Below are 10,960 nucleotides of genomic sequence, written 5' to 3'. Positions count from 1 at the left end.
AAACCTGCGAGCAACCTTCAATTCTAGAGACAAAACACGCTTCAACTCACCCAGGTTTGTGTGTGACTATGTGCTTGGGTTGTGTGCACGTCCTTCCCCACACAAGTTGCCATTGGTCTAGTCTCTTGGTCGTCTCCTCTTGCCCAACACTTACCCCTTAAACTTCTTTAGTTGTATTCATGTCACGATCATAGCCTTACAATTACTTGTGTTAGCTCTGCTAGCGCTTTAGACACATAATGTCTTATATGCTTTAGCCACGCCAATGACATGGTATATTCAATTGAGCTTCATCTTTATTGAAGTGATTGGGTTTTGAATACTTTGATCATGCAAATCAATACCCAAGATCCGATCCACTCAAAACATCAAGGTGAGGTTCTTACAAGACGGTTATATGTGAGCTATTTTATGATGAATGTTATATCATTTCTAAATGACAAAGTTGTGGGGTATATCAAATAATTTCCCTAGATGTAATACATGTGTCCACAATAGACAAAGTATCAAATATTTGAATGTAATTTCTTAACAGGTATAATTTAACCAGTAAGTAATTATAGTAAATTTTCATAATGATAAATTAGATTTTAAAACAAAATCTCAACTTTCTCTGTATAGGATATATAGTATTTCATGATAAAAGATTTGTCCATTATTATATTGGTTCTCTAATATTACAAAAATTTTAAATGGATTAATTTTCTCTCTTTAAACAATCTTTTAAATCGATTGAATATAAAGGTTGCCTCATATGTTTACTACACCCTCTGTCATTATATTGATTTTGGCTTTATAAGTATGTTTCCAACAACACAACTTCACACCATTGTTCTCAACACAAACTCTCTCTCTCTCTCTCTCTTTTTCTCTCTCTCCAAACTATTTAGTTTCACGGCTTTACCTTAGAAATGGCATGATTTAATCAGATGGTGGCTTAGCAGTTTCATTCTCCAACTTATTCTGACCAGCTAATATATGATTTTATCATGCATTTGCTAACGTACCAGAAAGAGTGGTTGATTTGGGCATTGAAGCAAGAATAATCTATCGCTACCAGCGGTGTTCTTGCTGATGAGTATGGGAATGGGGAAGGAAAAAACAAGGGCTAGTAATTTTTTATCCTAGTTTTATCTCACGTACTCCTTGTACTTCCTTCAAGCTCCCAAAATCGAAAGGATGCCTAATTATATGTCTTATTGTTGTAGTGATTTAGTAGGTCAGTGACATTGACCGTTTCACCCTTGAAGGAATCACAAAAATTATTGTTTACCATGTGCCGACCGATAGAAAAATATTGATAAATTTGTTTCATATGATATTTTATCATTATATACTACACAGTAGATCTTGAGTTAAGGAAAATTGTGATGCCACTAACAAAAAAGCTTTTCTTTTGATAGCATCATATTTTTTCAGTACTCAGCCTCCATTGTGGAGAACGTAGTGGTGAAAAAATTATATTCCATAGATCTTTCAATATTCTTCTCCATGTTGGCACCGTCATAAACCAGAATTTTGTTGGTTCTTATATTGGTGAGAGGCCGATCTTACTGACCCACTACATTACACCAATAACAGGAATACAACTAAGGTTCCTTTTACTAAGCTCTTAGGAAGAACAAATGACATATGATAGAAAATTGGAATTATAAATTTTGTCCCTAGTTCGCGTTTAGCAAGCACAAGTTCTATGTCTTGAATAGCCATCCCCATTACCATTTCATCAGCACTAATAACGCCTCTAGTAGTAGATTCTTCTTCATCAGCACCCTAGACAACTACTCTCTTTCTTACTATTGAAGTCTAGATCATTTGAACAGTTTCCAGTCATTCACCAACCATTCTTTTCTTCCCGATCTTCCATATCAAAGTGGGCCTCTTCTTTTTATTATTAGCCCCCATTTTATTTTTAACTGCAGTTGCACTAGTTAAAAGATTTGAAATTAAGGGCATATTAATATGTGTAATAACAAGATAATATTTGCATGAAAGATTCAAGTTATATGGAGTACCATCATTGTTTCCAGTGTAATAATAACTCAAGGATATAGCAAACAAGTTTTGTAGAGTTGTCCTTATAATGGCAGCTTTGTTCTCCTCACTTAACAATTCACATTTAAGTCCGAAAAATTATTTACGTTTATATATACACAACACATAGTGGACACATACATAAAAGGCATATTCCATCTCAGTGAAATACTTCAACACACAAAAAAAAATAAGTACAATTTTTTAAAACATAATAAGCCCACTTATTTCTAAGGAAGGGAAACTCAAAAAATAACTTCCTTTGGAAAAATGACAGAGTAGAGAAGTGTTAAGACTCCCATGTAACACCTTAAACTTCGAAATAACTAAGTAGACGTTCGTACAAGTTAACCATTAGTTTTTAGTTTTGGATCAACTTTAAATAACCATATCTTTTAGCAGATAAAGAGTTAGGTTGCGCGTGACCTATAAAATCAATGGACTTTGAGTCCCCTTTCCAACTCCACAAATTTTGATAAATTTGGAGTCGTGTAAAACATTATGGCTGCTTGAGTGATGCCTCTCTATTTAAGGCATTCCATCTATTTTAGAAAAGGGTATTTTTGTCTTTTCCTTTTCCCACTTGCCTTAGCACATTTTTCCTGAATCAATTAAGGGTTTAATCAGATACTAAATCCCACATTCACATTCAAATAATTTTGGTATTTAGAGCGAGGTTTAAGAGGAGAAACGGGCTAAGTTCTAGCATTCTTTAATATTTGCACAATTCGCCAAGAACATCATTATTTCTAGATACGTACGACTTTCCATAGTGATGGACTTATCATTCGTCCACGAAGTCTTTATGAATAACCTTGGAAATTATAGTGAGGTTTAAGAGGAGAAACAGGCTATGTTCTAGCACTCTTTAAGATTTGCACAATTTGCCAAGAACATCGTTATTCTAGGTACTACGACTTTCCATAGTGATGGACTTATCATTTATCCACGAAGTCTTTATGTTAAGAGATTCTTGATCGGATCTTAATTGTTGTTCATTATTTAACAATGGAGTTTCTTGAGTTGAGGATCTTTGTACGAGTTATGATTTGGGATGGAGATAGTATGGGTTTTTGATGATTTTGTGTGGGGTTTCTAAATCAAAAAGAGTTTAGGAAAAATCTATTACGACCTGAGAGCAGCCCCTAGTTGTAACATGGCGTAGTCGACCTAGAAGAGGTCTTATACAAGACTTATAGAATTCATAACATTTGATCATAAGGAAAAAGGACAAGGAATTAAAACTTTTCATTCAAAACCCTTCACTTCAAGAACACAACATTTAAAATTATAGTGGAAGCCTACATCTCACATAGCTATCTAACCAAGACATGGAACCTAAAGATAGGGTCACGACCCTTACAATCGAAAGACTTAAACAAAACTAGACATAACCTATTACAAATTAATTACAAGAAACTTCTAAATACTTGTACCCGAATCATGAGGACATACACTTGGTCTTGGAGAACTCTTCCCAAGCCCTTGAATCTACAGAACTCTATCTCTTGCCAAAACCTACACTTGTAGTATAAAGTAGAAGAAATATTGGATCCACAATTAAGTACTAAGTATGATTACCATGCAAAAACATGCTTAGGAAGGGAAATTTCATTTGAAAGTCATGCATATGTCATTTTGGTAAAACTTCATAATTAAGAGCATCTTAGGCATAATCTCCAAAACACATGAATATACTAATCATATTTTCACATTAGGACATATCAACATACAATCTTTGGATAATTCATATTCATTAGAATAATAAACATTACATTCTTCACATAAACATATTAAGACCATACCCTAAGGACAACTCTAAATCATACTTGTGCAATGTATGAGTAGCATCCCATAATACTACTATCACTAAGTATTCCTTAAAGTCACCCTAGACAAGGCACATTCATAATCATTAAGTCTAGACAAGAAAGTAACTAGTAATACAACCCAAGCAATACATACATTATTACATAAATTATATAATTCAACATTCTATATTAACTTAATTAAGAGTACCATCATTCATTAGGCATTAAGTTAACATCCTTAATAGCATGCTCATAATACATAATAGCATAACCACATAAGTAATCCTAGATCGCACTTGTGCCATATGTAGATAAGGTCTCATAACCCTGCCTACACTAAGTACCATCTTTGGACTACCATGCAAATACCTATCACACATTAGTCTCACCATAGTTCATACACATAGTAAAGAGACATTCATAGTCATGTTCATATTCATAATTCATAAACATAATTCATATTCATTGCACTTAGTCATACTTCATATTCATAGCACATAGCATAATGCATATTTATAGTGCATAAACATAATACATATTCATAGTACATATCATAATGCATATTCATAGTACATAAATATAACACATATTTATAGTATATAAACATAAGAGGAACACTGCATGACTACTCTCAAAGTCCACTCGTGTTATGCATTAATGAAATCCTACACTACCACTCATACTAAGTAATCCCTTTGAGTAACCATAGCTTATAAATCTCTTTAGTATTCATAATTTATATTCTTGTTCATTAGAAGGAATATAGTCTTAAACGACATATACCATGTTAGCTACATGGAATCCGGTGTCATATGACCCCACACCAAAAAAATGTGTCCTACTTGCCCAAGGTAGAACTAACATATTTAGCTTTAGTGTGGATCCACCAGCTAATACCTATTAGGACAATAGTTATGGGATAATGCGATTGCTTCTAAAAACCCGGCCTGACTAGCGGGAGAGTTTCCACCTCAAGAGATCATATGTAGAAGACCTGACCTAACTATCAGGAGAGTCTCTACCACATTTTCCATATTCACTTGGTGCTAAGAATTATTCCCAAACTGATACACTAATAGTATTTAGATTGTATCTACATGTGTGAAGGAATACTTTAGCCTTCATTCAATACAATTCATAACATAGATTATGAATCAATAAGCTGAGAACTGTCTTTCTTCTTTAGAATCTTAATATACATATGAAATATGCTTTTACATACATTCATAGTGTTTTCATGAGAAATCTCTTTCAATCAACACAATAGTTACATCATAGACATGTAAATTTCATATTTTATAATGTGTAAATGTAAATTTGAGAACTATACTTTCAATCGATACCATAGATATACCATAATCAAATTTATGCATGGAGTGTGTTCCCTTCTATGGAAAAACAACAACATTATCATCATAGACACTTCCCTCTCAAAGTGTTCATAATCATGTATTACTATCACAATCATGCATAATATTCATAAATTGAATTCAAGGATTTATAAACCATGCAACTCAACACATTCATATTCATTATACTATACACGGACCTAATCGTAATTCAATTAGTTCATTCATTCATTGCAAGTGTATACTCATAAAATTATATTTCAAGTCATGTGGGTATAATCCTTCCACAAAAACACTATATACAATTAAGCATGCACTACAAGTTACCACCTTTACCAAAAGTGGACCAAACAACTCATATATATATATATATATATATATATATATATATATATATATATATATATATGAATGTTAAACATAGATGTATTCATACATTGCCTTCAAGACCATACTTTAAGATTCAACGCTTACAATTTTCCCTTCAAGGTTCATAACTCATATCGTGCAATCACACTTAGTATTAATACATTAAGCATGAATATAACAATAATAATTGACTAAATTGACATAGATACAATTCTAAACATTCATATTGCATCAACTTATCCATCACAATTTCATAAAATTGGGGTCATGGGGAAGCACATGAGTTCATGGGGAATCTATCACAAAAATAACCATTAAAAATATAATCATTCATAATATAAAGAAATTAACTCACAGATATTCATTTTAGGAAGGACCCATGGTTAGATCGAAAACTCTTGCTTTTGAAGAATTACCCAATTTCGAAATTTGAGTTGGAGGGTCATGGAGAAAGAAATTGCATGAACGAAGGTTCCCATACATTAACTATTTAATACACCAATACAACAATAATTATCTATAATAACACATAATTAATGACATGAATCCATAAACTAACTACATATAAATACCTACTATTCATTACACATCCATAATCAGCCAATTTCCAACCAATTTAGGAGTTTAGAGGAAATCATGGGTTCTTGAAGAAATTCAACGTAAAATCAACTCATAGTCATCAGTCAAACCTTAATTTTATCAATATGATTGCTTTGAAAATGTTTTATCAATGAACACATGCTTAGATTAGATAATAGGATTTTGATCTTTGAAAGACTTTGAAAACCTTTTTTATTGGACTCCATAAAAGAAAGATTGATCAAGTACGAAGGATCACCATACCTATAGTTAGAAACCTTGAATAAAATTGATGAATAAACTCTTTTGAAATCCCCAAATTCAGCGTCCATGGCTTCTTTTTCTTCCTTGAGTTTAGAGAGAGAAATATTGGAGGAAGATAAACTTTCTGATTTGAAGTGGGTATTTGTGAAATTGTTTATTTGAGGGATATTTTTATATAAAATCCATTATATAGTTATTTAGAAATAATATTGAACATACCCACTTTCCAATTAAACTTAAATAATATTTATGAAACGTCCTTCCACATATGGACTTTGCCAAAATAATTTAAGAAAATGTTTAAGAAAATATTTTAGGTCCTTGAAGTGGTTCACTAGCCTTGAACCCTCCTTTAAACTTATACTTAGCCAATTTTTTGACCTCTTTAATTCTCTTATTTATACATAAACTTGTAAGGTTCATATGTTTGTCTCTAGTTCAACCTATTATTTTGCGAGTCGTTACATTACCCACCACTTACTTAAAATCATTAGTCCTCGAATGACATTTTAAAAACATTCAGGGAATAGCTCAAGAATGGAAGACTATAATGCGTGCAACATTACAAACAATGTACAAAACTAGGAGGAAACATCAACCCCATATCAATAAGCTCAATCCAACACAAAAATGTAGGAACTATATCTACAAACTCATTATTAATCAAATCATCAACATTTCTCATTTCATATTTATTTGGAAGGACTATCTTCTCCAACTCACATCATGCTCATCTTCTCATCATAAAGAAAATTACACAACTCTTCACAAAATACTATATAATCATGATCAACATTTGAACTCATTAAGCACATAGTTAACTTATACTAGATACATATCAACATGAGGAATATGTAAATCATGAATAAATAACTTTAAGCAAAATAAGAATCTTCAAAAACATGCATATTATAAGGAGATAATGGAAATCTCTAAATTACTCATAACTCCTAGACATGGAACATGTCAAAAAGGATACTCTTAGTCTCAAGCTTTCATAGGAATAGAAGAAACGGACGAGAATATCGAAATTTTCTTAAATAAAAGTTGATATATAAGCACATGATCTCCCATTTGGGAGTAAACTCCTTTACTAAAACCTCAAATACTACTCCTTTCCATAAAACCAAAGAATTATCAAGACTTTTTATAACCTAAACACAATAGAGGTCTAATGATCATGCTTCCAAACCCTACCAAAGTTAACAAGGGTAACTCTAAGGGACAAAAAAACTCCAGGACATATATCAACCTAGACTCCTTATCATAAAATGAGTCAAAGTAAACTTGTTATCTTTGAGTTAGAGGAGGAATATAAGGGAACATAATGATATTGGTACATCTAATTGTCCCTTGGCCTCCCAATTAAGCATCTTTAGCTAAAACCCTTTACTAAATACCAATCATCTACATTCTTATGGAAGCACTTTTTTTATTATTCTATTTCGTGAGTTAGCTGTCTACGATCCTAATTGGTACTTCAAAATTAGAGAGGTTCTCATATAAGAACTCTTGCTCACAAACAGCCTTACAGATACCACTCAAGGTCTCACATGCATACCAAATCTCGACTAGACTCATGAAATCACTACACCTATTAATGTGAGATTATCAAGAAAGCCTAATTTATAACATCAAGGACATTCAATGATACCATCTAAGCACATTATTCTACACTTAGGTTAAGCCTAATATCACGCCCCGATCTACCCCCAAGATGCGTACATGGAACCTAGGACCACAAGTGATCTTATGATAACCCTATAGCCACTATCCTGAGCATACTAAAGAACATAAACTGTTGTAGAAGCTAAATCATACTTAAAATAAAAATATGCGGAAATTACCATATGCTAAATCTGAGATATATGAAAATTGATGAGTTTAATACAAAGGAAATATTAACTCAATACTAAGATAAAACTGTCTGAAAATAGCCTCTAAACTAGACTAGAAATACTGGGACAAGCCCCTGTTAAGTCTAGAAAAAAATGAAACTAAATGACTAAAAGACTGAAATCAACTAGTGACAATTGTGCTCGAAGAATGAGGCTTCACTAATGAATCTGTTGAACTGGCGATCAGGAATCGATATATGCGTGATATGGATACTAAGAACCTGAACTTACATCACGAGAAGATGTAGCACATGTATAGGTCAGTACTTGAAGGTACTGAGAATGTAGAACAAAGTAAAACTAAAATAAAACATAACTAAACAAGCACGAAAGCATGTATAGTAATCTAAACATGATATACTGATTGCTGAGATAACTGATTTCAATGACCAATTTATAACATGCTAAAACTGAATTATGAATATACTGATAAATGGTCAATGCAATACAGTCTGAATGAACTATGGGAGCTACTAATAATGGATAATGAATCCACATGAGCTAAATGTGGAGTTCGATGTAAACGCCCCATAGAGAGGACCCAATATACCATGCGAAAGGTATAAGGCATGATGGCATGATCACTAAATTGATTGCCCACAGAGAGGACTTGCAACATACTTGCTAAATAGTTCTGGGACTAATTGGGTACGCTAAACCCTAGTCCAATTTGTTATTATGCTACTCCCATTGATTTATGAAGTTAACTGATTATGTATGAATATTTGTAAATAGTGGATAGCTCAAAACTAAACATGCAAACTGAGAATGCAATATTTAATCTGATAATGATACATTAATAACTAAGGCATGTATAACTTAATAACTGAAATATCTGACCTAGCCTGTATAGTTAAGGAACTAAAGAAGTACATAGATAGGGTTCTGAAATTCATGCAATAAACTTAATTATAACATGGAAATCTGATTTGGAACAAACATTAACTAATTTATGATGATTTGTTGTAATTCTAGAAACCCATGGTTTAATCAGGATACAAGAGTCAAGAACAGACTGAAAACTATGGATCTAATGGGTGAAAGGACCTACTAGTGAAATTCCACATGCCTGGTGATGAAATTCATGGAGAAATACTTAGATTTTGCGGCTGGAATTACTGGAAACTTGCGGCTTTCTTGAACTAGGGTTCTGGACCTTTTTCTCCTTTCTTGCATCTAATTTTGTATGTTTTGATTTAATGATTTGACTTAGGTAAGTTTTAGGAATGTTTCTAGGCTTAAACTTGCTAAAATTTGATGATTTAGGTTCAAGACCACGTATCTTAGGGTTTAAATGAAGTGGGAAAAGACCAAAAGACCCCTCAGTTAATTGATGTTGGGCCAAACGATGTTCTGGAGTGACGGTCTGTCATTTGGGTCCTTAGGTTCGGTATTTTTGACAAACCTTTACTAAAATGAACATGACATTTTACTCGGAGGTTTGATTTTAGCAAGGTTGGTGGATATGAAAAGGTAACTCAATTATTTATGTTTCGGTAATGGGACGCCTAATTCATTTTGCGCTAAGAGTTATGATCAATTGAAGTTGACCCAACTATATTTCCCCTCAAACTGTCTGTTATTTTCCACCTACGATTAAACCTATGGACCATAGATCAAACGACGGTCCGTGCTGGTCAACCATGGTTCATATCAGAGAGTGGGTGAATGAGGTGTTGATCGACGGACACAGACTATGGCCCGTAGGTCCGTACTTCGTTTGACACTTCGTCAAATTTTTCTGGGCTGAGATTTTGGTGGTTTCTGACTCAATCGATAGATGTACAGGACGGCCCATTGGTCAGGTTACAGACCGTCGATGTAAACCGTCAATTGCACTTGCAGATTCTCTTAAAAGTTGTTTTTCGGTCTCTTTCAGATACGGGGTGTTACACTATCTCCTTCTTGGGAACATTCATTCTTGAATGAAGACTAAATTAGGTGACATAGAGGGAGAGTCCTACAAACCCTACTACTAAACACATAGAACTAACTTTCGGATTGAATTGAGTTATGATAACATGCAAATACACTGAAAATATAAGTACAAACTAATATAACATGATTGTAAGATTGAATTCATGCATGAACGACTGGAAAACTGAAAAGGAACAATTACCTCAAGTTGGAGTGGAATCGGAAGGAAAGAGGTGAGGATAGTTGGCTTTCATGACTCCTTATGCTTCCCAAGTACCTCCCTCTATGGACTGACTCCTCTACAAAACCTTTACTGAAGCAACTTCTTTATTTCTCAACCTTCTAGACTAACGTTCAAGAATTTAAACTGGTATATCCTCATAATAAAGACTATCCTTCACCGCCACACTCTCAAATGGCACTACAAAGGCTGGATCAACCACACATTTCTTCAAGAGTGAGATGTGAAAGACCGTATGCACTACTGCTAATTCTGCTGGCAACTCTATCTCATATGTCACCTTGCCAACCCTTTTCAAGATCTTGTAAGGGCCTAAATATCTATGACTGAGCTTTCCTTTCTCGCCAAATCTCATCACCCCTTTCGTAGGTGAGACTTTCAGGAAAACCCAGTTATCAATTTGGAAACTCTAGTTCCCTTATGGACTCTCTTAAGTCTCTCTCTAATGAGTTGCACTTTCTCCATAGCATGAAGGACTGAATATGTCCCTATTAATGT

The 10,960-nt window shown here is 33.5% G+C and overlaps 1 long non-coding RNA gene across 1 annotated transcript; it reads right to left on the bottom strand.

The window, feature by feature from the left end:
• Positions 1–3,252: 3,252 nt before the first annotated feature.
• LOC109120326 (uncharacterized) lies at positions 3,253–6,547 on the bottom strand. Its single transcript, XR_002027788.3, has 2 exons — positions 6,407–6,547; positions 3,253–3,552 (listed from the first exon to the last, which is right to left on the bottom strand). It is a non-coding gene; the product is annotated as an uncharacterized lncRNA (long non-coding RNA).
• Positions 6,548–10,960: the final 4,413 nt, after the last annotated feature.

The sequence above is a fragment of the Solanum lycopersicum genome, chromosome 5, assembly GCF_036512215.1.
Source record: "Solanum lycopersicum chromosome 5, SLM_r2.1".
Lineage (NCBI taxonomy): Eukaryota > Viridiplantae > Streptophyta > Magnoliopsida > Solanales > Solanaceae > Solanum > Solanum lycopersicum.
Note: the sequence above shows the minus strand (reverse complement) of the source record. Positions and strands in the feature narration are given on the sequence as shown.